The sequence below is a fragment of the Cryptomeria japonica genome, chromosome 3 (assembly GCF_030272615.1).
Source record: "Cryptomeria japonica chromosome 3, Sugi_1.0, whole genome shotgun sequence".
NCBI classification, from domain to species: domain Eukaryota; kingdom Viridiplantae; phylum Streptophyta; class Pinopsida; order Cupressales; family Cupressaceae; genus Cryptomeria; species Cryptomeria japonica.
In genome coordinates this window covers 184,320,385-184,342,923 of record NC_081407.1, presented here as the reverse complement: position 1 = coordinate 184,342,923, position 22,539 = coordinate 184,320,385, and the positions used below count along the sequence as shown (strand labels likewise).

At 35.7% G+C, this 22,539-nt stretch overlaps 1 long non-coding RNA gene across 1 annotated transcript; it reads left to right on the top strand.

The window, feature by feature from the left end:
* The first annotated feature begins 13,549 nt into the window (after window positions 1–13,549).
* On the top strand, window positions 13,550–17,531 carry LOC131035610 (uncharacterized). The gene is made up of 3 exons (XR_009103983.2): window positions 13,550–13,834; window positions 15,919–16,311; window positions 16,415–17,531. It is a non-coding gene; the product is annotated as an uncharacterized LOC131035610 (long non-coding RNA).
* The last annotated feature ends 5,008 nt before the right edge of the window (window positions 17,532–22,539 follow it).

Here is a 22,539-nt window from a genome sequence, read left to right as displayed (position 1 = left end):
GTGGTCTCATCTTAGGCATATTCGGTCTGGTACTCATTTCCTACCTTGGGTTCTTGCTGGTGAATTTAACTCTATCCTGAGCTTAGCTGAGAAGAGGGGGGGATAGGCCAGATTGGATCCTTCCTCCATTCTCTTTCAGGATAATGTAGATTTTCTGGGACTAGTTGATGTCAAGCCCTTTAATGGCATCTTTACTTGGACCCATCAGCGGTGTGGAGCAGATACTATTTCTGAGAGACTATACATATTTTGGGTCTCTTTCTTTTGGGTAGGGGATAGGGTGTTGTCTAGCTCAAAGATCCTAGGCTGGCGGGGTTTTGATCATTGGCCAATTAAGTTTTCTATTGGGTTTTTTTGTGGTTATCGAAATACTCCATTCAAGTTCCAACTAATGTGGCTCCGAGAGGCTTCTCTCCATGATCTCATGGCTCGTTGGTGGCATGATGGGGTACGTGCCTATGGTACATCTATGTATACTTTTGTTAAGGAGTTTCAATTTGTGAGATATCAAGTAAAGAAATGGAGCAGGGTGTGTTCTATCTTGAAGGAAAAGAGGTTCTCAGGAGTGCGTTGATGCTATTACTCGGCATATTCATGAATTTGGTTTAACTGAAGTTTTGGGATCTGCTGAGTCTCAGGCCTTGAAGGATTTGGAAGAGTGGGAGCTTCAAGAGGAGATCTTTTGGAAGCCAAAAGATCAAAATGATTGGCTTCAAGCATGTGACCATAATAATACTTTTTTCCATTAATTTGTCCAGGCTTTTCGGTAGAGGAGCGTGATATCCTCCCTAATCAATTCGGTTGGCATTCAGTTGACCTCCCTTCCGGCTATATCATGTGAGGCATATCAATTTTATTCAGCCCTTTTCTTAGATGATGTGCCCCCTGCTTCTATGGAGGAGAACCAAATCTTGGCTTGTATCCCCTCTTTGGTCACTAATATGATGAATGAGTCTCTCATGCATCGAGTGACTTTGTCAGAACTTGAAGAGGTTGTTTTTGGTATGGCTAAAGGCAAAGCTCCGAGCCTAGATGGTTTTCCTATTGATTTTTTTCAAGATTTTTGGGACATCATCAATTTGGATTTGTTAGTAGCTATCCAAGAATCTCATAGTAGCAAGCAAATGCTTCGGAACTTGAATTCTAACATCCTGATTCTTATTCCTAAAAAGGAGGGTGCCAATCAACTTGAGTTCTTTAGACACATTGCTGTCTGCAATGTTGTGTATAAAATTATCACTAAATTGATTGCTGAAAGACTAAAAATTTGGCTTCCTTCATTAATCTCTGATGAGCAAGGGGGTTTTGTGGTTGGCAGACAAATTTTCAATGGGGTTGTTATTTCTTCTAAAGCCATTCATTCTGTGGCAACATCTAGGGAAAGGTCTATGTTTATCAAATTGAACATGGCTAAAGCTTATGATAGGGTTAGATGGAGCTTTTTGTGTCAAATTCTCTTGGCCTTTGACTTCAATTTGCAGTGGGTCAGTTGGATTATGAGTTGCTTTTTGTGTCAATTAGGAAGTTGTTGGATATCTATTTAGTTGCTTCAGGGAAGCAGGTGAATGAGCTTAAGTATTCAATCTATTTCTTCAATACCCCCGACGCTATCCAAAGGAGAATTGCTAATACTCTAAGGTTCCAAATTGGTTCTCTTCCTTTCATCTATCTGAGTATTCCTATTGTTTTTGGTCGACAACCTAGACCCTTTTGGCAAGGGTTGTTGGATAAGCTGCGATGAAAGGTTTACCATCAGAATCATAGGTGGCTTTCTACTTTTGCTTGTGTTACTCTTCTTCAATCTGTGATTCAGGCTCTTTCTATTTACAGGGGTTTTGTTAAGGTTGCTCCAAGGTATTTCCTTAAGGAATTCGATGCTTTGTCTCATCAATTCCTTTGGAGTGGTAACTTGCACTCTTCTAAATGGAGTTTGGTTAAGTGGGAGCTAGTTTGCCAACCTAAAACTGAGGGTGGCCTTGGTCTTCTCTCAACGGTTTTGAACAATCAGGCTTTGGCGGCAAAATTTTACTCGAGGTGGTGTACCAACCGACATCAATTGTGGGCTCGTATCCTTACTTATAAGTATTTGGGTACCATTCATGATTGAAATGTTCCTCGATACCAGCTGGCAGGCAGGGGCTCTATGATTTGGCATACTTTGAAAATTGGGGCACACTTCATAAAAGAGGGTGTTTTTTGGATTTGTCACAAGAGCTCTGAGGCTCTTTTTTGGTTGGATTCTTGGGATGGTAATATCCCATTATTTATATGTATTCTCATTTATAGCCTCTTTATGATAGTTTTGTAGTTGTTGGGTGGACTTCAGTAGGATATTTTAAGACAATTGAGAACTTTGGGTCTGCTTTTGGCTATAGATGGAGGGGTCCTAGTGAGTGGCCGCCGAGGGGTTCTAAGGAGTCTTGACAAGAGTTGGCCCATATTCTTTCTTCTTGGAACTGTAATTCCTTGGAGGGACCAGATATATTAGCATGGGGTAGTGAGTCATCTGGGAAATATTCAATTGCTTATGGCTATAAGAAGTCGGTTCATGAAATTTATGGTGGTGAAGAGGAGCCTTGGTGGAAATATGTTTGGAATTGTTTTCTTGGCCTAAATATAATTTTTCTTGTGGCTAGTGGTTTAAAATCGATGTCTTACTTGGGATAACTTATGTAAGCGAGGTTTTTGTGGGCCCTCTATGTGTGTTCTTTGTTGTAATAGTGAGGAGATTGTCACCCACCTTTTCTTTCAGTGCTCATTCTCTAGGAGGATTTGACACTATTGGTGGGGAAACTTGGAACCGTACCTATTGGCATGTTGCTTCTTTGGTTGAGTTTTGGGACCGCTTGGGCTAGACACCTGTTGGTACTCCTTTTCTTCAAGTTGCCTCGTCTTTGGGTCCAACTTTTATTATTTGGCACATCTAGTAGGAGAGGAATCAGTAGATTTTCCAAGATGTCAAACTTGTTTCTCAACATGTGTGGTTGAAAATCTTGCATCTTGTTCGGGAGACTGTCTTGGCAAAATGTGACCTTGCTAGGGGAATGGCTCCTTGGGATATTGGAATGGAGTTGTCAATTGTCTTGCTAAGTGGGCTTCTGTCTTTATGGAGGGGTGATCTGTTGAGGATAGGGGACAACTTTCTTTGGAATTGTCTCATCAGTTGGATCATCTTGTTGATCAGGATAAGTCTTTGTAATTTTTTCTTTGTTGGGCTCTTTGCCTTCTTTTGATGTACTTCTTCTGTTTTTAATCATTTTTTACACCCTTTTTATTGCCAGGTGTCTATTAGCTTTATGTAGCAGTATTTTGATGGAAAAATCCATGCAGTTCCACTCTCACGTTCTATTAAGGGTTCTATAGAAAGAACTGATCCTAAAGAAAGAAGTTCCCTTTGGGAATGGATGACTTCCCTCCCCTGCATTCCTTGGGTCATTGCTGGAGATTTCAACATGGTTGAACACCAGGACAACAAAGGTGGGGGCCTCCCTTTTGCTTGGAAAGATATGGAAAAATCACATTGGTTTAAGATGAAAAACTCTCTGCAACTTTATGACCCTCTTGCAGGCAATAAAAACAATAATCCCGGGCCTTGGTATACTTGGTGCAATCATCAACAGGGAAATGATAGAATTTACTCCCGTCTCGACCGCTTTTATGCCAACAGAAATCTTTTCTCCTTCCTCCCTAATGATCTTGGTAACTCCGTTCTTGTTACTCCCTCCACTCTGTCGGATCATCACCCCATCACTGCATCTTTTACCTTCAATAGGGCCCCGATTAGACCCAACACTGCTAATTCCAAATTTCTCCTTAATGTTAGCCTTCTTAAAGATACTGATCTTCTTGCTGCCATCCACATTATTAACATCATTAATAAGACCAATTTTCTGAAGGATTTAAAGAGGGACATTTGGAATAGGAACATCCCTGCCTGGCAAAATCTGCTCAAGACCATTGGTCAAAAGAAAGCAAAGGACTTCCGATTCACTGAGAAAGCTCTCTCGGCTGAACTAACTAAGGCAGAAGTGAATAACCAAACTAATATCACTGACCTTAATTGTACTTCTCAAGTTATGAAAGCTAAAGACACCCTCAGAAGACACCTTGTGACTAAAACCAAAGGTGCTAAGGTTAGATCTCGGACACACTGGCTCCAATATGGTGACCGTGGTTCCAAGTTCTTTTTCAACCTTATCAAACACAAACATTATAATGAAACTATTGAAAAGATCATCCATGAGAACCATGAAATTTCGGACATTGGTATGATCAAGTACACTTTTGCTCAATTCTACCATAAGCTCTTCTCTTTTGAAGATACGAGGGAAGCCGCCTACCTCAGAGATCAATGTAGAATTCTTATCCCTAAGGTGGTCTCTTCTGAAGATGCACTTTGTCTTGCAGAGGATATCACTTTAGGGGATATCAACAATGCCATTAATTCCCTCAAAAATGATAAAACTCCTGGCCCTGATGGCCTCCCCATTGAATTCTACAAAGCTAATCAACACTGGATTGCCAAAGACCTCCTCGAAATCTACAATGAAGCTTTGGCCCAGGGATCTCTTGGTCCATCTATCAACAAAGGCATTATTAAGCTTATCCCCAAGGATGGAGATAAAGCTCTCATCAAAAATTGGAAGCCATGAACTGGGCTTCTCAGTCCAGTCAGAACTCGGGCATGTTACTCCTTGACTTCGAAAAAGCATACGACAGGATTGAATGGAGCTTCATTCACATGATGCTTGAAGCTTTTGGTTTTCCTCCCTTCTTCTGCAAGGCTGTCAGTATGCTTCTCCAGGATGCTTGCGCCCAAATTGACATTAATGGCTCCCTGTCTGATACCTTTCCCTTGGGAAGGTCCATACGGCAAGGCTGCCCTTTGGCCCCTGCTCTCTTCGCCATTGCTTCTGATGCTCTATTTTATCTTCTTAGAGATAATACACTTTCCCCTACTGTCCAAGGCATATCTCTCCCCACCAATGAGGAGCTCATCAACAGCCAATTTGCTGATGACACGGCTATTTTCTTTAAAAATAATGCTGATAACTTTGAAAATCTGCAATCCAAGTTAAAGATATTCTGTAAAATTTCTGGAGCTAAGATTTCGCATTCTAAGTCCATCTGTCTGGGATGGAATGAACACCCCCCTGAATGGTTTAAAAATTATGAATTCCAATGGGGAGGTCCCCAAAAGATTGTGAAATATCTTGGCATCCCCTTTGCCATAAATCCCTCACTGAAAGACATGTGGCTTTGGGTCAAAGGTAAAATCACTAAAAAATTGAATATGTGGCATAACCGTGCTATTTCCTTTGCTGGTAGACTTTAGGTCTGCCAAAAAATCTTATCCTCTTACAACATTTATTACTCCTCTGCGTGGATGTTTAGTAATTACCAAATTTTTGAGATTCAAAAGGCTGTTAGAGATTTTTTATGGTCTGATGGTCAAGGAAAAAAAAAAATGCACTCTGTCCAGTGGAAATGGTGTTGTACTGATAAACTTACTGGAGGGCTGGGACTGAAAGACCTTAGGATCCAGGGTATATCCCTGGCCGCCAAATGGATCTTTCACTCCATGAATGGAGATGCCCCATGGAAGATTCTTGTTAGGAATAATATTGAGAGAGGCTTTCCTACTAAGGCTAAATTCTGGAATAACATGCCCTTTAATGATTTAGTTATTGGTAACTTCCCCATTTCAGTTCAAGGGTCGGAAGTTTTTAAATCTATCTAGAAAGCCTGGAATATTGTTAGACCATTTATTGTTAACAAGGGCTTTCATGATGATACTCAAATTTATGGTGAAAGGTCCATCTGGTGGAATCTTAAACTTTCAGGGAAACCCCTTGCTCTTCTACAGGGCTGTTCTGCCAAACATTGGGCCAACAAAGGTATCATTAGCTTTATTGACATTTTTGAACATGATAATTTAATTAGCTGGGAGGAACTGAAAAATACTTTTAGTCTCCCAAACTCTCAGAAAAAAACTTATAACATGATTCTTAAAGCAACGCATAATCTCCCTCCTACCTGCCATGTGGATTGTGGACAATGTTTTCTATAAATTTTTTATTTATGGATTGGAATTCTAAAGAGGAGTTGGCTGGAAATAATTTATGTAGTTCTGGCCATTTTGTATCGGCTGCACTCAATGTGAAGAACAATGTAGGTGATCCCAATTGGTGTACCATTGATGTGAGGTCCTTGCGTGATCTATTCCAAAAAGCTCTAGTGCCTCGTAGCGAAGCCGCAAAACGCATTAACTGGTTTGGTAATTGATCAGAAGGTGTAGCCTATAACTGTTCAGGCAAGGCTTGCAACGTAGTTGGCAAGAAGTCTTCTAAGTTGGTCCGTACGAAAACTGAAGCTGACTGTTGGGAACAGTGTCTCATTATTAGATTGTAAAGATAATATCTGAACCTAACATGTTGTCCAAGTCTTTGGTCATGATATCTTATCAAGTGCAAAGCATATTCACGCAAGTGAACATGTTTTGTCCTTGGTTGGAGTGGCAGTGCAGATCCGTTTGGGAACAATGTTGGGAAAGCCATAGCGAACAAGCCTTCAGTGTTGTATTCATTAATGGGTGAGCAACTTATTTCAGGCCAAGTTGCAACATTTCAATCATCCTTATCTAGGTGCAATATCTTTTTAATGGCATCTAGTTCAGGGGTTGAACATGACAACTTTGGAATGAATGATGATGTGGTCTGTAATTCAACTTCATCATCATTATAGAATGACTCTTGTGTTGGGGAAGGAGGTTGTAGATCAATGCAATTTGGAAGGGCATGCAAAAAAACAGATATATCGGTAGATGTTTATGGCAATAATTCAGTAGCTGCAATGTCAATGATAACATCACTATAGTAGTGGTCATGTTGAATTTTGTAATTCAATGCGTCCATAGCATGGAATCTGTTTACATAACAGTCATATTTTTTGCCTTCGAGATTTGTCCTTCGAATAATTACAATCTCCAAATGTTGGAATTTGTGTGGCAAAGTAGTTGCTATTTCTGAAATGTCTTGTGGGAAATTAATGGTGTGTCCTATATATTTGTACTGACCACCCCTGGCATGGCTAACTTGCAAAACAGGAGCAATCCTTGCTATAAGCATTTCTTCTACTTGTGAAAGTCATTTTAAAACTATGGGTTGTTCGCCAATATCCATATTGTTTGCAATAGAGAATCGGTGAACACCCTTTTTGTTATAGCATCTTTAGCAAATGACGTCAGGTTGAATTAATTTGACATGCATACCAACATACTTTTCTTTCCAGATTGTACATATGTGTAGATTTGACAAGCTATCTATTCTTGTTCGGAAAGAAGCCAATGCATTTGTAAATTCAGAAGATCTGAAATGGTCTAAGATTGGTATTGTTGTAGCAATAAAAGTTACATTTGTCTACTGATCAATTGGAAAAGGTTGCCTGTAGGGTTGTTCATATTGTGCGACTGACTGGGCGAGCACAGTTGAATGTGGCAGGAGCATATCTGAAGGATGGGTTGCAGATGAGCTTGACAATATTTGAGGTATGGGAATACCAGTAGACTGGGTTGCAACCAGATTTGGCAATGGCTGCAAAGTATTGGAATCCATGTTTTGATGAAGGCATTTGTATTGCCGCTTTATAGAAATTTCTCTCTATGTTTTGCATAGTAAAGCCTATTTTGTTCTTTCTTTCTAGCTTTTTTGAAATCAGATATTTGTGTAGCAGGCTCTTTGGAGATCTGAGAGAAATACAAGAATGGTGGTGTGTTAGAATGAGAAGTATTAAAGGGGAAAAAACAAGTGGAGGGCTATTGAGTGTGAGGCACATTTGGTTGGAAGTGTATTTGCGATGCAAGAATATGAAATGAAGTGAAGAGTCCTCAATTGGTAGAACCCCAATTCCCTTCCAATGGTTCTCCACCCTCCTCCGTCAATTGAAGATGAAGGGAATTCTATTTTATGGATGGCCTAATGATAAGGGGCGCACCTCGATCAAGTGCATTTGTGCAAGGGTGTATACGGGTGTGGTTGCATACTTATATGTATAGAAATGGTATGCAAGGGTGCATTTAAATGGCGCAGTGCATTTATGCAAGGGTACATATAAATGTGGTTGTTTAGATGAATGCAAGGAAATATGTACATACTTATTTATGTATATAGACATATATGTAGTTCAAAATTGTTTATAGTTAGATGTGTACATATGTAAATACATAGACAGAGGAGCATATATATGTATATGCACATACACACATGCATATATTCCTACATAGATATATATAGATAAATAGGTAAATAGTCAGATATATGTAGTTTAGAATAGTATATACTTACATATGTGCATATGTAGATAGATAAATATGTTAACATATATATGTATATGTATATGTATATATACTAACATGCATGCGTGTGTGTGTGTGTGTGTGTGCGCGCAGAGTTAGATGCATATGTATAAAGATTTATTTAAAGAAGGTAGCATATATGCAATTTAGAATGCCAATCTAATGTCGTTTGACGGGCAGGTCATGAGAACAACCATTATAAAGGAACAACATTAATTTAACAAAGGACATTGCAGAATACAGGTAGCATGGCTATTATTATGGACAGAAGACAAATACATTAATGCCTTAGTTAAGAAAAAAACTGAAAGAATCATATAAAGGTGGGAAAGAAGGATATAGAGTAACAAATGTTTGAAAAGAGTAACTAATCTAAGATATAGATTAACAAAGTTAAATAACAAGGAAAGGAAAAAAATTTGGCGAAAACACATAGCTTAGACGTTGATTCCTTAAGCAAATGTAAATATGAAGTACAAAATCTATTGGGCACGCAAAGAATACCAACAACCTATGGGAGGGCGTGAGGTCTTGTTACAAACAATAAGTTGAAAAGAGATGATAGCAAACATAGATGTGGACAACCATGTTTTTAATTTCTGGTTTTTTCCGAAAATCCTATATGTCTGCACTAAATTAGTAATTCACTATTTCATAGGGAAGTTAATTTTCGAAGAAGTGATTACAATATAACAAAGTTATAATTGAGTAATTTGCAACCATTCTTGTTTTTTATTTGGCAAGATTCTATCACAATGCAATAAAGTTGTAGTTCACAAGTTGCTTTAAATTCTAACCCAATGTGAAATAACACAGATGCAATTTCAGAACGTAGATGAAAGAATACAAGTAGAATGTAAATGTGCATGAACAATCATTGCAAAGATAAACTTGTTGGACCATAATTGGAGGGGTGAATTTGAGTCTCGTAAATTCGTGTAAGAACCTTTTAGTGGAAGACTTATTCTAGTAAAAAGAGGCCTTTGTGAGGTGAAAGTTGCATGAAAATAATACTTACCATTATGGTTGACCAAGTAAACAAAGACGAAGGAAAAATAGTAATTGTAGGAAGCATTTTAGACAATGGGGAAATTGGATTAATGGTAGTTAATCCTATCACGGCCTCTTCCATTCAAAAGTCCTATCAACGATTCTGGTAACATATAATCTAACAAAGCTTTACAATATAGAAGACCTGCGAACTATGCTGGCAAGGTAGAATATAACAAAAGTTTATTATGGCAAAAATATGTGTTTCAAAAAGCATGAAAGACAGTGAAGACGCTTCAATCGGTTGTGACATTCTTCTATTGTGACATTCTTCTATTTGTATCTCAATTCTTTTGTTTGTTGTGCCTTGTGTTGTCTACTTGGGGATGATGCAAAGCATTGAGATCTCATTTGGTCTCTTCCATGTTGACTCAAAAGACACACATTCCCTTCTTCCAATGTGCTTGTGCTTCCACTACCTTCGGGGGATGAGGTTAATTTAATACAAATATTCAGGATATACATTAATATTAATAAGAGCATACTAACCCCGAAGTTAGTGGAGCCCTTATGTGCTTTATGTTTTATGACCATTATCCTTTGATTTGCCCTTTCTTGCGGGCATATCATTGTGGTAATGTGCTTGTCTTTGGATTCATGCTACCTTAAATAAATCGCTACCTATCAAGCATGTGCAATCATTTTAACGTGGGGGCATACACTCTGCTCAATGTTTCACTTTATGCACATACCATAACATATTTCAATACTCAAGTTACTTTGCAAACTAAGCCTTTTTCTTTGTAATTTTGTATTCTTCTTTTTTTCACGACTCAAGTGAACCTTAGCAGGCTAGCAGTCATGATTCTCTCTCTTTTCTCTAATTTCCCTTTTATCTTGATATTGAAGTAGTAAGACACGAAAGACCCTTGGGGGCTTAGTGTGTCTTGTCTCTTTGATGCCTTGATGAAAGTTTTCAATGCAAACCTTTGTACTTTACTATGAGTATGCTTAGTCTCATACTCTCGTAGAAGTGGGGGCTAAATGTAGTATCCTAAATTGTACTCGCCACTACAATTTTATCCTCACTTAGGACTCACTTTCATGTTCATCCTCTAAATCTTGATTGAATCTCTGATTCCACTCACAGTAGTCATCGAACTCAACTTTTCAATTGTCTATGCTTTCCTCCCCCTTAATCTTGGGACCTTGATGTCCAGGATCAGCGTCATGGCCCTCTCAAAAAGGGCCCATTTTGGGGCCTCATAATAGTCACTCAGTTTGAATGGGAACCTAGATCCCGTGTTGTCCTGTGTCAAAAATTTAATTAATTTTTTACTAGCAAGTATAAAAGAAGGTCTACCCCTCTCATTTTAAACCTAATGAACAAATTGAAGATCTCAATTACACTCTAGAAAATTCAAGTGAGCAAGCAATTAGTCATCTATAAATCATTGGAGTAGAAGTAAAGTCAAGATTCAAGCATTAGAGATGAAATTCATGTTCTATGTTTTATGAAGACTATCTACATGAAACCCTAATTCCCTGTGAAGACAAAAAAAAATCATTAAAGGTACATCATTAGTGTTACATTCATCTTTAGTCTTTACCTCAAAAAGAAAGCTTTTCATTACACTACTTCATTTACATTCCAATTCTATTTCATGGTTAATTCCAAAACTGAGGTTTGACCCAAGGAAAACCCCTATTCCCAAATATTTTCTCTTTTTCACTGTGTGTAGGAACAGGTACAAAGTTGCGTTTTAGAGGATCAACAATATTCACAAAGACAAACAAGTTCCCCTTTTGATGGAAAAAATTTCAGAGGACCAAGGGGTCCACCACCATGGTCCTGAAAATTCAGGTTGATTTTTTGGGAACAGATCCAAACCTTCATCTAGTGCTCAAATCCAATTTTGTGGCTCCATTTGACGATTGACACTCACTATTTATGCATAATTGCTTCAATAATCCACCATTATATCCTAATCTTTAATTAATTTGAATTCAATTCAATTCAAGGGAAAGAAGAGCCCCATTTAGGAGGCGTGGAATTAGATCAGAATCTAGCTCTATTAGGCTTAGATCTATCAATTTTCTATCTATCCCTAATGTGATGGTAATTAAGCAAAACATTATTGATCATACTACATCCCTTGATGAAACCCTAATTTTTCACCATTATGAATTTCATTTTCTTTATATACTTTAGCGTGCATATGCATGAAGTTTCATATGACTACTAAATTCAAGGCTAAATGTAGCATCATAAATTATGCTCCATAATGACGCAAGACCAATTTCATACTCTATTTGGCACATTCCTTGGTTTCCACTCCCCTAGTGCATTTTAGGACCATTGCTAGCCTCAAGCCTAAACCTCAACTCAAGCAATATTCTATGATTAGCTCTAGAAGACTTTACCAATGATCGTAATCCTATGGATTTTACCAAATTCCTGTGATAGGAACATGTTTAATATATTAGGCCCATTCTCTTGTATCTTTCCTTTGAACAAGCCAATAGGCATGGATCCCATCACCCAAAACTAGTTTCTTTCCTATTTGGCATGGAATTCTGAGACACGATGTGTGTCAACCTTTATTTGTGTTATGTGTTTTTGGTTTTGATAATTGATCATTCTGTATCATTTTTTTAAATCAAAAATTGACCTTTTGACTCATATATAAACACGAAATTTAGCACTTGAAACTATCTAATGATTTGAATTCTAAGGGGAAAATCTACCAAAATAAAGACGTAGCTCCTCAAATCTAAAAGTGTTCTTGATCTACATACAATTTATATTGTTGTAACTAGCACTTTTGAAGTTATAATGGAAGCTCTTTGAATGTTGACGGATGACTTGGAACTATGCGATCACTTATTTGCCATGAGGGATAAGTTTAATGAAAAACAATAAAAATATTTTTTTGGAAACCTAAATTATTTTATTCTCCTATAAAAAAATAAAAAGTAAGTAATATTTCCCTTACTTACCCAATATAATAATTGGATCACTAACTTGCCACAAGACATAAATTTAGTGGAAAATTATAGAAACAATGCTTTGAATTTTGAAACTAATGATTCACTCTTAAAATAAAATAGTATTTCTCTTACATACCCTTCTTAACAATTCCTTGAAAATTGAAACTATATTCCCTTTTAAATTAAAATAATATTTCTATTGGTAATCAAGCTTAACTATTTGATGGCTTATTGAGAAAAATCATGTCAAATTTTTTAAACTTTTTAAACATTTATTGTCTATACCTACCCACTATCTACTTTGAGTAATTTCCATTTAAAATATTCTAATTTTCCTTGCCTACCAAAGATAACCATTAGATCACTAATTTTCCATGGTGCATAAGTTTAGTGGAAAATTATGGAAACAAATATTTGGAAATTGAAACTATTGATTTTCTTTTAAAATAAAATAAAATAATATTTCTTTTACCTTCATTATGGCTTATTCCAAAATTATTAATCTATTTAATTATTTATTATCTCTACCTAACCTCTATCTACAACAATACAACAAGTACTAATAAGTTACCAAGGAACAATTGAATAACAATGACTTAAGAAAATTTGAGTGCAATAATACAACAAGTACTCATAAGTTACCTTCATACACTATAATTCCAATATTACCTTTATCCAATCCTAAGGGTTGACATTGGAGATACAAATAAGTGATACCAAAATTACCCTTAATAACCATCCAATTATTAATTTGCCACACTGCATAAGTTTAGTGGAAACTTATAGAAACAATTTTTTGATAATTGAAACTATTGATTTGATTTAAAAATAATAATAATATTTCTTTTGCCTACTCTTCCTCAATATTAGATGACATATTTGGAAAAAATCATACTAAAATTACCCTTACCTACCCAAGATAACCATTGGATCACTATTTTGCCTGGAGGCATAAGCTTAATGGAATATTATAGTAACAACTTTTTGAAAATTGAAACTATTAATTCACTTTTAAAATAAAATAATATTTTTCATACCTACCCTTTTAACAATTGGATGGCTTTTTGGAAAAAAAACTATATTAAAACTCATTGCATTTTAAAACTTGCAATCTAACTCATGCTCAGGCATATGCAAAAAGTGCTACCCTTAGTTGTCCTTGGTGACAAAAAGGGTGCCATTTTGTTATCAGCAACTTGTAATATATTTGTAAAATGTTTTGAGCGTTAAAATAAAACAAAAGTATTTTGTTGGAAGTAAATTAAAACTCTTTCAAAAGTTTTTCTCCGGCTGAGTTTATCAAACCCTAATACATCCACCGCCATGAGTTTCACTCTAGCAGTTACAGGGCAAAATATTGTCAGATTCTGGTTATGGGTTTTTGGTATGACAATCCGCAAGGTTAAGCGAGTCGAATGGTGGTCTTAGTTGCCGATTTCAATGGGATTTTGTGCAGATATTTAGGATTTCATTCTCCGGTACATCTCTTCAAAAGAACAGGTAATATTGTTTCAAAATACTCTCGTTCTTGCAGTTTTCAGGAAGATATCTGAGATTATTTGAATTATAAATGATAAATAATTCAAAGATTAGTTGGTTGCTTTGAAACTTTTCAACGTTCTGTTATTTCTGAAAATTTCAATTAAAAAAAAAAAAGATTTTACAGCTGCAAGGTTTTATGTTTTTTAATGAAATCGTTTTTGTTGATTTCGTTACAAAGAGGATAATTTCTTTTCTTTAAAAAGAACAGGTTAGTCGATTGATTAAACCCTAACCCAGTGTGGGTAACCATATACGAGGGTTACTCTTGAAGACACTCTTTGATCATGTTCTAAAGAACACGTTGAAATTATATAAGTTTTTGGAAACAGGACTTTTATGAAAAAAACACAGAGAGAGAGAGATAGAGAGACTTGAATAAGAAAATTAGTAAAAAGAAGATTGACAGACATTTTGTTTTTCATAGTGTTCTGGACTATTACTCTGTTTTGCATAGTACTTGATGCCACTGAGGTTGGAGTTATTATTATTATCCAGAGATTGAGTGTACTCTCTCTGATTGTGTTTAAAATTTAAAAATCTCTCTGATTGTGTTTAAAATTTAAAAATATCATTCTCTGTCTGCTATACAGAGATATGAAGGACATTGTTGCAATTTTTTTTAGTGGGAATCAGATTGAGATATTATTATACTCGCTCCAACCATTGATAGTTTTGTGACTGCAGAACATAGTGCAGTCATAAAGGTACCAGTGATTGTAGCTTGAGTTGGCAATTTTTGATGTTGTATAAGGAAGAGGGGTTGGTGCTCCTTGAGGCCTTGTGGCTTCTAAATTTTGTGTACTGAGTTGGTGTAAAATAATACAAGGAATCTTTTATCGAGTGGTTTTTCTACCCCAAGAGGGTTTTCCACCCATGAAAATTATGGTGTTATGTGTCCAATCTTGTCTCATTTTGTTTCACATGCTCTGATACTTTAGATCTTTTATTATTTTTTCTTTCTCTCTCTACTGTGTACAAATCATTTTTAGATGTTGCGTGTTTTGTGAAAAGTGGCAAAATCATCTTGTTTTCAGAAATCTTAAATCAAAGATTATCTGTCTATCATTTGAATGGTCATTTTACATACTTTGTTAACAGTGTTGTTTTTACAATGTTTTGTCATATTTGGGTAAACTTACAACTCATGTGTTTAATGTCATCCACCTGTTGCTAATCAAGATAGCCCTTTTCAAAAAAAAAAATTGAGTCAAAATTGTGACACTCTGATTCACCCCCCCCCTCTCAGAGTGTCTCCACTTCCAACAAAAAGGAGCATAAGAGAAAGATGGGTTTTGAAAGGATTTTTCTATAGATGTTTTTAAGTTGATCTCTTCTACATTTTGATAAAAGAGGTTTATTATCTCATAAATTTGCAGGTCAGTAAATAACTCTTCAAAATGAGTTCTTTTCCTTCTTTTTAGACTTTATAATCATAATCTTTCATTTCCTTATTTTTGGCTTTACAATGATAGTCTTTTATTTTCCCCCTTTTTTTGGCTTATTATGTGAAATTAGGTTTTGTTTGTTTTATATGCAAACAAAAAATTCTAAACAAATAATCTAATACATAGATAATTTGAGATTTTCACTGTTTGAGAGATTGTTGAGAGAGATCTGAAATATTGAATGAACAATATATACAATAGCACTCAAAAAATATTTTATCAATTCATAAATATACTAAATTTTTTCACCATTAAAGAATCATGTAATCATAAGAAATGATAACAAATTTTAAATCTAAATTTAATTTTATATTAGATCTCACCAATAATCTATCTTTATGTACATTTCAACCATTGTATTCTCCAGCTCATCCTTGTTTCTACTCATCGTGCTTCCAGATCCTTCATGCAATCGTTTGACAAGGTTTAGCAGCAGAAAATAAATGGAGAACAAAGAAGGACCATGTATCCATAATAGATCTATAAATTTATATGTTTTTATGAATTTTATTAGATTCATATTATATTGAATCCCGTTCATCTATTTGTATTTTTTTTAATCTTGTAATGCATTGATTCATATTGAATGTCATCCAGGAAAGAAAAAGGATGCAAGAAGATCGTGATTCTGTATACTGCAAAAGACTTAAAAGCTGGGAAAACTAATTGGAAAAAGAAAAGGATGCAAGAAGATCGTGCTTCTGTATACTGCAAAAGACTCAAAAGCTGGGAAAACTAATTGGATGATGCATCAATACCATCTTGGTACTGAGAAGGCTGAAAAGGAAGGCGCGTTCGTTGTGTCAAAAGTATAACCCCACTTCCTTCTCGTCTTCATCTGTACCAAGATGATACTCATGCATCACCCAGTTAGTTTTCTCTGTATATAAAAGCATTGAGAGCATGTGTGCTTCCTGACCATCCTTGAAGAGGATGGGTGTTTCCATTGGATCAAGATCAAATAAGTTGGATGACAAGATTTCTGCAAAGGTAAATCATCAAATTCCTTTTAACAATTTTTTTCACTGGATTATAAAATCATTGCATTATAAAATCTATTTATAATAATATAGATTTGTCTATTCGTGTGCAGAAAGAAGAAGTGGACATAAAGAAGAAGTGGAGAGAACCTTGGAATTATTTCATCTACATCTTGATAAAGGAGGTTAATTATATATAGAACAAGAAACAACCGTCATTCTTTATATTAGGTTTTTAAGAGAGAACAACAATAATAATATGTGTAGGTAAAATGTCATTAGCCTTTCTAAATGCATAACAACTCTAATGTTGTATTAAGGGTTCTACAGATGCTCCATTGCAAGACACTACTACTTTTAGTTTGTGAAAAGCCTTCCTAAGAATTTATGTTGTTGTATATTGATGAGAGTGCCCACGTTAAATTGAAACCTCTTTGAAAACAATATAATGGAACCTGAGGAATTCCCCCTTCTAAAAATAAATCTATTACCATCATAAATTGATTATGTAAGTGCATTTGTAAGTTGAAACATCAATATTCAGTTACAAGTAAGGAATGACGTCTCGATTGCAATCAACTTGCACTTTCTGAATATTTCTTCAAGAACTCATGGAGTAATGCCAGTACAGTTCTTAGATGGAAGTAATGTGAGTACAGTTCTTAGATGGAAGTAATGTGATTTGAAGATACTGAGGCCTGTTAGTGTTGGTCATATCCCTGCATGCATATTTGATATGTATTAGGTAATAGACACAATAAAGATGTATATCAGATGATTGAAAATTTTGTGGTATGTCTAGAAATGACTGAAGAGGGGCTATATACCCGATTTGTATGTATGTTTACCCACTGTATTCATGATTTTAATACATAGTCTCAACAACATTCACTCTTTAGCTATCAATTCATTTTCTCACAGCTCTATTGATATTCATGTCTCTCTTTTTACTAAAGCATGTATTGTAATAATGTGATGCTGCCAAAAAGGTTGCCCACTTGAAAATGCTCTTGGACCATTTGGGAAATGCCCCTTGTATGGTGGCATGGCATGAGTGTTGTTAGATTATTCTACCTCCCATGACCGCTCTCTGTCTCGTGACCACTCTCTACCTCGGGGCCGATGGTGCGGTTGCAACTCCTCTGCTCCTCGCTCACAACTCCCATGGGCACAGTTTTCTCACCACTAGTCCTGTAGTGGTAGTGACTTCAATCAGTGTTGCTCAGCCTCTACGCCATGTCGTGGATCTGCTTCCGGGTGGGGTACAACGGGTGTTGATTTTCTTGCTGCTGGTGGTTCTAGTTGGTCGAATACCAGCAGAGATTTTACCTGGCTTGGCTCTTCCAAAGGGTTCTCCTGGCTTGCTTTGGCCATTTCTCTGACCAGGAAGGAGAAGGAGAATGAAGAGAGGACAACTGAAGAAGGGTGGTTCCTCTCGGACAACAACCCTGACCCTGCTTCAATGTATGGGATCCTAAGGATGATCGTGATCCACCTCCATTTTCTATTCTTATTTCTTTAGTGGCTTATCAGTTTTTATTTATTTGTTTCTAATTTCAGGGGTTGCCTGTGTTTTTTTTATGTTTTAGTGCTATGTCTGGGTGCTACCCATATGACTCCTAAGGGGTGATCTCACATCTCCCTTTTTTTTTTGCGGATAGTGTACTATTAAATAATTTTATTAGAGATGCCTATTCATCAAAAACAAAAAAAGCTGTCAAATTTTTGAGCCAATTAAATTTAAGGAAAAAAATTCTACAATTTAGAAACTTAAAAATCACAATTCTTATTGGTTAAGAAAAACTGATTGCAATAGTGCTAGTCTAACGGAAATATAATAAGTTAGCTTCATACAATATAATTTATGCATAACTCTAACATTGAAGATATGAATAAGTTATACCAAAATTACCCTTACCCACCCAAGATATGAATAAGTTACCTTCAAACACTATAATTTATGCATAACCTTTAACATTGGTGCATCTTAAGGGCTAAGGGCTAGATAGCAATTTCCCCCAAGATAACCATGAGATCACTAATTTTCCATGGGGCATAAGTTTAGTGGAAAATTATAGAAACAACATGTTGAAAATGGAAACTATTGATTGACTTTAAAATTAAAATAATATTTCTCTTACCTACTCTTCCTCACCATTAGACGACATATTAAGAAAAAACCATACTAAAATTAACCTTACCTACCCAAGATAACATCTTATCACTAATTGCCACAGGGCATAAGTTTAGTGGAAAATTATATTAACAATTTTTGGAAAATTGAAACTATTAATTCACTTTTAAAATAAAATAATATTTCTCTTACCTACCCTTCTTAACCATTAGATGGATTTTTGGGAAAAACAATATTAAAATTATCCTTACCTATCCAAGATAACCATCAGATAATTGATTTTCCACAAAGGCATAAGTTTAGTGGAAAATTATAGAAATGACTTTTTGAAAATTGAAACTATTGATTCACTTTTAAAATTTAAAAAAAAAATTCTTTTACTCACCCTTCCTAACCATTTGATGACTTTTTGGAAAAAAATATGCCAAAATTAACCTTAATTATGCAAGATAACCATAGGATCACTAATTTGCCACCTGGCATAAGTTTAGTGGAAAATTATAGAAACAACTTAAATTTGAAAACTGAAACTATTTATTGGTTTTGAAAATAAAATAATTTTTCACTTACCTACCTTTCTTAACCATTGGATGACTTTTTGGAAAAAAAATTGTACCAAGATTATTAAACTATTTATTCATTAATTACCTCTACCTACCCACTATCCACTTTGGGTGATTTCCATTTAACCATTCACCTATTTATTTTGCTCCATACATCCAATTTCTCTAGTGTGTCATTTGCCTCCTTTTCTTTTCTATATCATCTTATTGATATGCGCATATTATTTTTAGTTTCTATATGGCCTACAATCTTTCATTCTTCGAAATGACCTTCTACACTTTAATTTACTGTAATTTTCCCAACATGGAAGGAGAAGAGGAGAAGAAGAGAAAGATGGGTTTTCTAAGAATTCTTCCATAGATATTTTGAAGTTGAGAATGGAAATTATTTCCTCTGCATTTATATAGAAGAGGTTTATCGATTCATAAATTTGCAAGTCAGTAAATAGTTCTTTGAATTCTTTGAATTCTAAGTTAATTTCCTCCGTTTTACATTTTACAATCATAATATTTTATTTCCTTCTTTTTGGCTTTACAATGATAGTCTTTCATTTTCCCCTTTTTGGCTTACTATGTGGCATTAGGTTTTGTTTTTGTTGTTTTGTATGCAAACAAAAAATCTAATATTACATAGATAAATTAGGTTTTAACTCTTGATTATTTGATAAAGGATAGCTAAGAAACATCTGAAATATTGAATGAAAAATATATACAATAAAATTCAAAAAGTCCATCCATTTTTATTTTTTTATCCTATTCATATTAACTCTTGATTATTTTATCTGATTTATATTGTATTGAATCCAGTCCATCCATTTATATTTTTTTATCCTAGAATTATTATAATTCTTATACTCTACTTTTAATTTTCCCATGCATGAATTCTTATTGAATCCCATATCCTTAATGGAAAATAGGAAACAAAAAGGATGCAAGAAGATTGTGGTTCTGTATACTATTGCAAAGAGCTCAAAAGCCCAGAAAATCGATTGGATGATGCATCGGTACCATCTGGTTGAAGAGGAGGGATGTTTGTTGTTAATAAAATATCTTTTATCCTTCCTTTTCATCTTCATCAGATGCATCACCCAGTTAGTTTTCTACGTAGATGAAAGCATTTAGAGAATGTGTGTTTCCTGTTGAAGAGGATGGGATTTTCCATTGGATCACGATCATATGATTTCTGTAAAGGTCAATCTTCTAATTCGTTTTAACAATTTTTAAATCATTTTCTTAGTAGATTTGAAAATCACTGCATTATAAAACCTATTTATACTAACTTATATAGCTTTGTCTATTCATGTGCAGAAATAAGTGGGGAGAACCTTGGAGTTATTTCATCTTATATAACAAGAAACGACGTCATTCTTTATATTAGGTTTTTAAAGAGAGGATACCAATAATAATATTTGTAATTGAAAGATTAGCCTTTCTAAATGCATTAACAACTGCTACTGTGTAGTAGTGATCATTGTCTTATTTTACAATGATGGCTGAAATGATACCATGGATCTCTACTAATGAATTAGTAGAGAAAAGAAGTGGATAAGAAATTTTATCAACTTTTTTTAAAAGATCAAGAAACTTTATTATGTTTCTGATTTTTAATAATAGAGAATAATATTATATTATTTTTATTTGCAAAAGTAACTTTTGTCATATTTGGTGATCCATGATTTATTTTAGAATGATCTCATTAAATAAGTAACAGGTAATGTCGCTCTACAAATTTTGGATTTTCAATGGAGATAGTAAAATGTTCTTTTAATTCCTCTCGAAGAGATAGTTAGAGCTTTAAATTGGGTTTTCCTTGAACAAAGATTGGTCCGATCTTTTGACATCATATTTAACTAATAACTGAAATTTGAGAACACAACGTACTTCAATTAATTGTAAAGTTGAAATTTTGAGAACATGGTTATGGCAGGGAAAAAAAAGGGATGGCTTTTTTCTATATTTTTGAATCGGGGATGTTTCAAATGGTTAGACTGGAACTGCATGGTAAAGTTTGAGAATAGCTTTATAGATATTTAATTTTCCGCAAGAATGTTAGTTCAGTCAATGGTTTAAGTGTCTATCAGCTTTGATTCATTAAAAAACGCGAATGGAGAGAGCGAAGGTCGTCTTTGCGGGCTAGGGTTTTACCCCAGCCTGCATGTTCGTTTTCTGCCAGTGTGGTGTGCTCGGAGAGTGTTTGGGTGCTGTGATTTGGCGTGGGTTTCTTCTGTGTTGTGGAGTTTCTGTAGGGGATGGATTTGTGCCAGTTAAACCTCGTTCTAAAGGCAGGAGGCAAAAGCAGTCTCTCAAGCATAGGCAGAATGAGCAGGATTTTAATCATTTTGAGGTTTTGGCATTGGAGGAAGGGATTCCAATGGAAGTATCTTCTAGAGCAGTGGGCTTGGGAAGGACTGAGGGGGTGGATGGTTATGTCCCGACTTCTCAGGCACCCCAGTTACCTCTAGAAATTTCTCTTGGTCAGTAGACACACAAATCTGATGATTCTAGTATCTTGCAGGATGATGTGGTTTTGGCAGACTTGGCCAAAAAGGTTTCGAAATCTAGCAAGAGCAAAGGTTCTCCTCAAGCTTTGGGTTTGCTTCAGCAGCCTCATAAGAGGAGTGCATTGGAAACCACTAAAGGAGGTCGTAAAACAGATCAGGAGAAGTTTCATTCAGTTGGGGATTTGTTAGTGGACTCTGGGTTGGTGAAGACTACTGACTCCCACTTTCCACATTCTCTTAAATGATTATTCTTTCTGGGAATGTGTGGGGATTGAATAGCTCCTCCCATCAAAAAGCTATTCGTGATTTGGTGGGTGTTCATTTTCCATATATATTTTGTATTCAAAAGACTAAGCTTTATGTTGATCTTATGTTTCAGTAAGCTTCAACAATGTGGTGTTACGGCCAGTTATGGCCAGTGTCAGTGTATTGATTCTTCAAGTTGTTCAGGCAGATTAGCTCTCTTTTGGGATTCGCGTAAGGTTACTCCTCTTTGGTGGCTATCTAGTCAATTTTCTCTTTCCTTGGTTGCCTCTAGTTTGGAGTCCAGTGACATTTTTCTGGTTACTAATGTCTATGCTCCCATTGATATTCGTGGAAAATCCTATTTGTGGTCTCGTCTTAGGCATATTCGGTCTGGTACTCATTTCCTACCTTGGGTTCTTGCTGGTGAATTTAACTCTATCCTGAGCTTAGCTGAGAAGAGGGGGGGATAGGCCAGATTGGATCCTTCCTCCATTCTCTTTCAGGATAATGTAGATTTTCTGGGCCTAGTTGATGTCAAGCCGTTTAATGGCATCTTTACTTGGACCCATCAGTGGTGTGGAGCAGATACTATTTCTGAGAGACTATACATATTTTGGGTCTCTTTCTTTTGGGTAGGGGATAGGGTGTTGTCTAGCTCAAAGATCCTAGGCTGGCAGCGTTCTGATCATTGGCCAATTAAGTTTTCTATTGGGTTTTTTTGTGGTCATCGAAATACTCCATTCAAGTTCCAACTAATGTGGCTCCGAGAGGATTCTCTCCATGATCTCATGGCT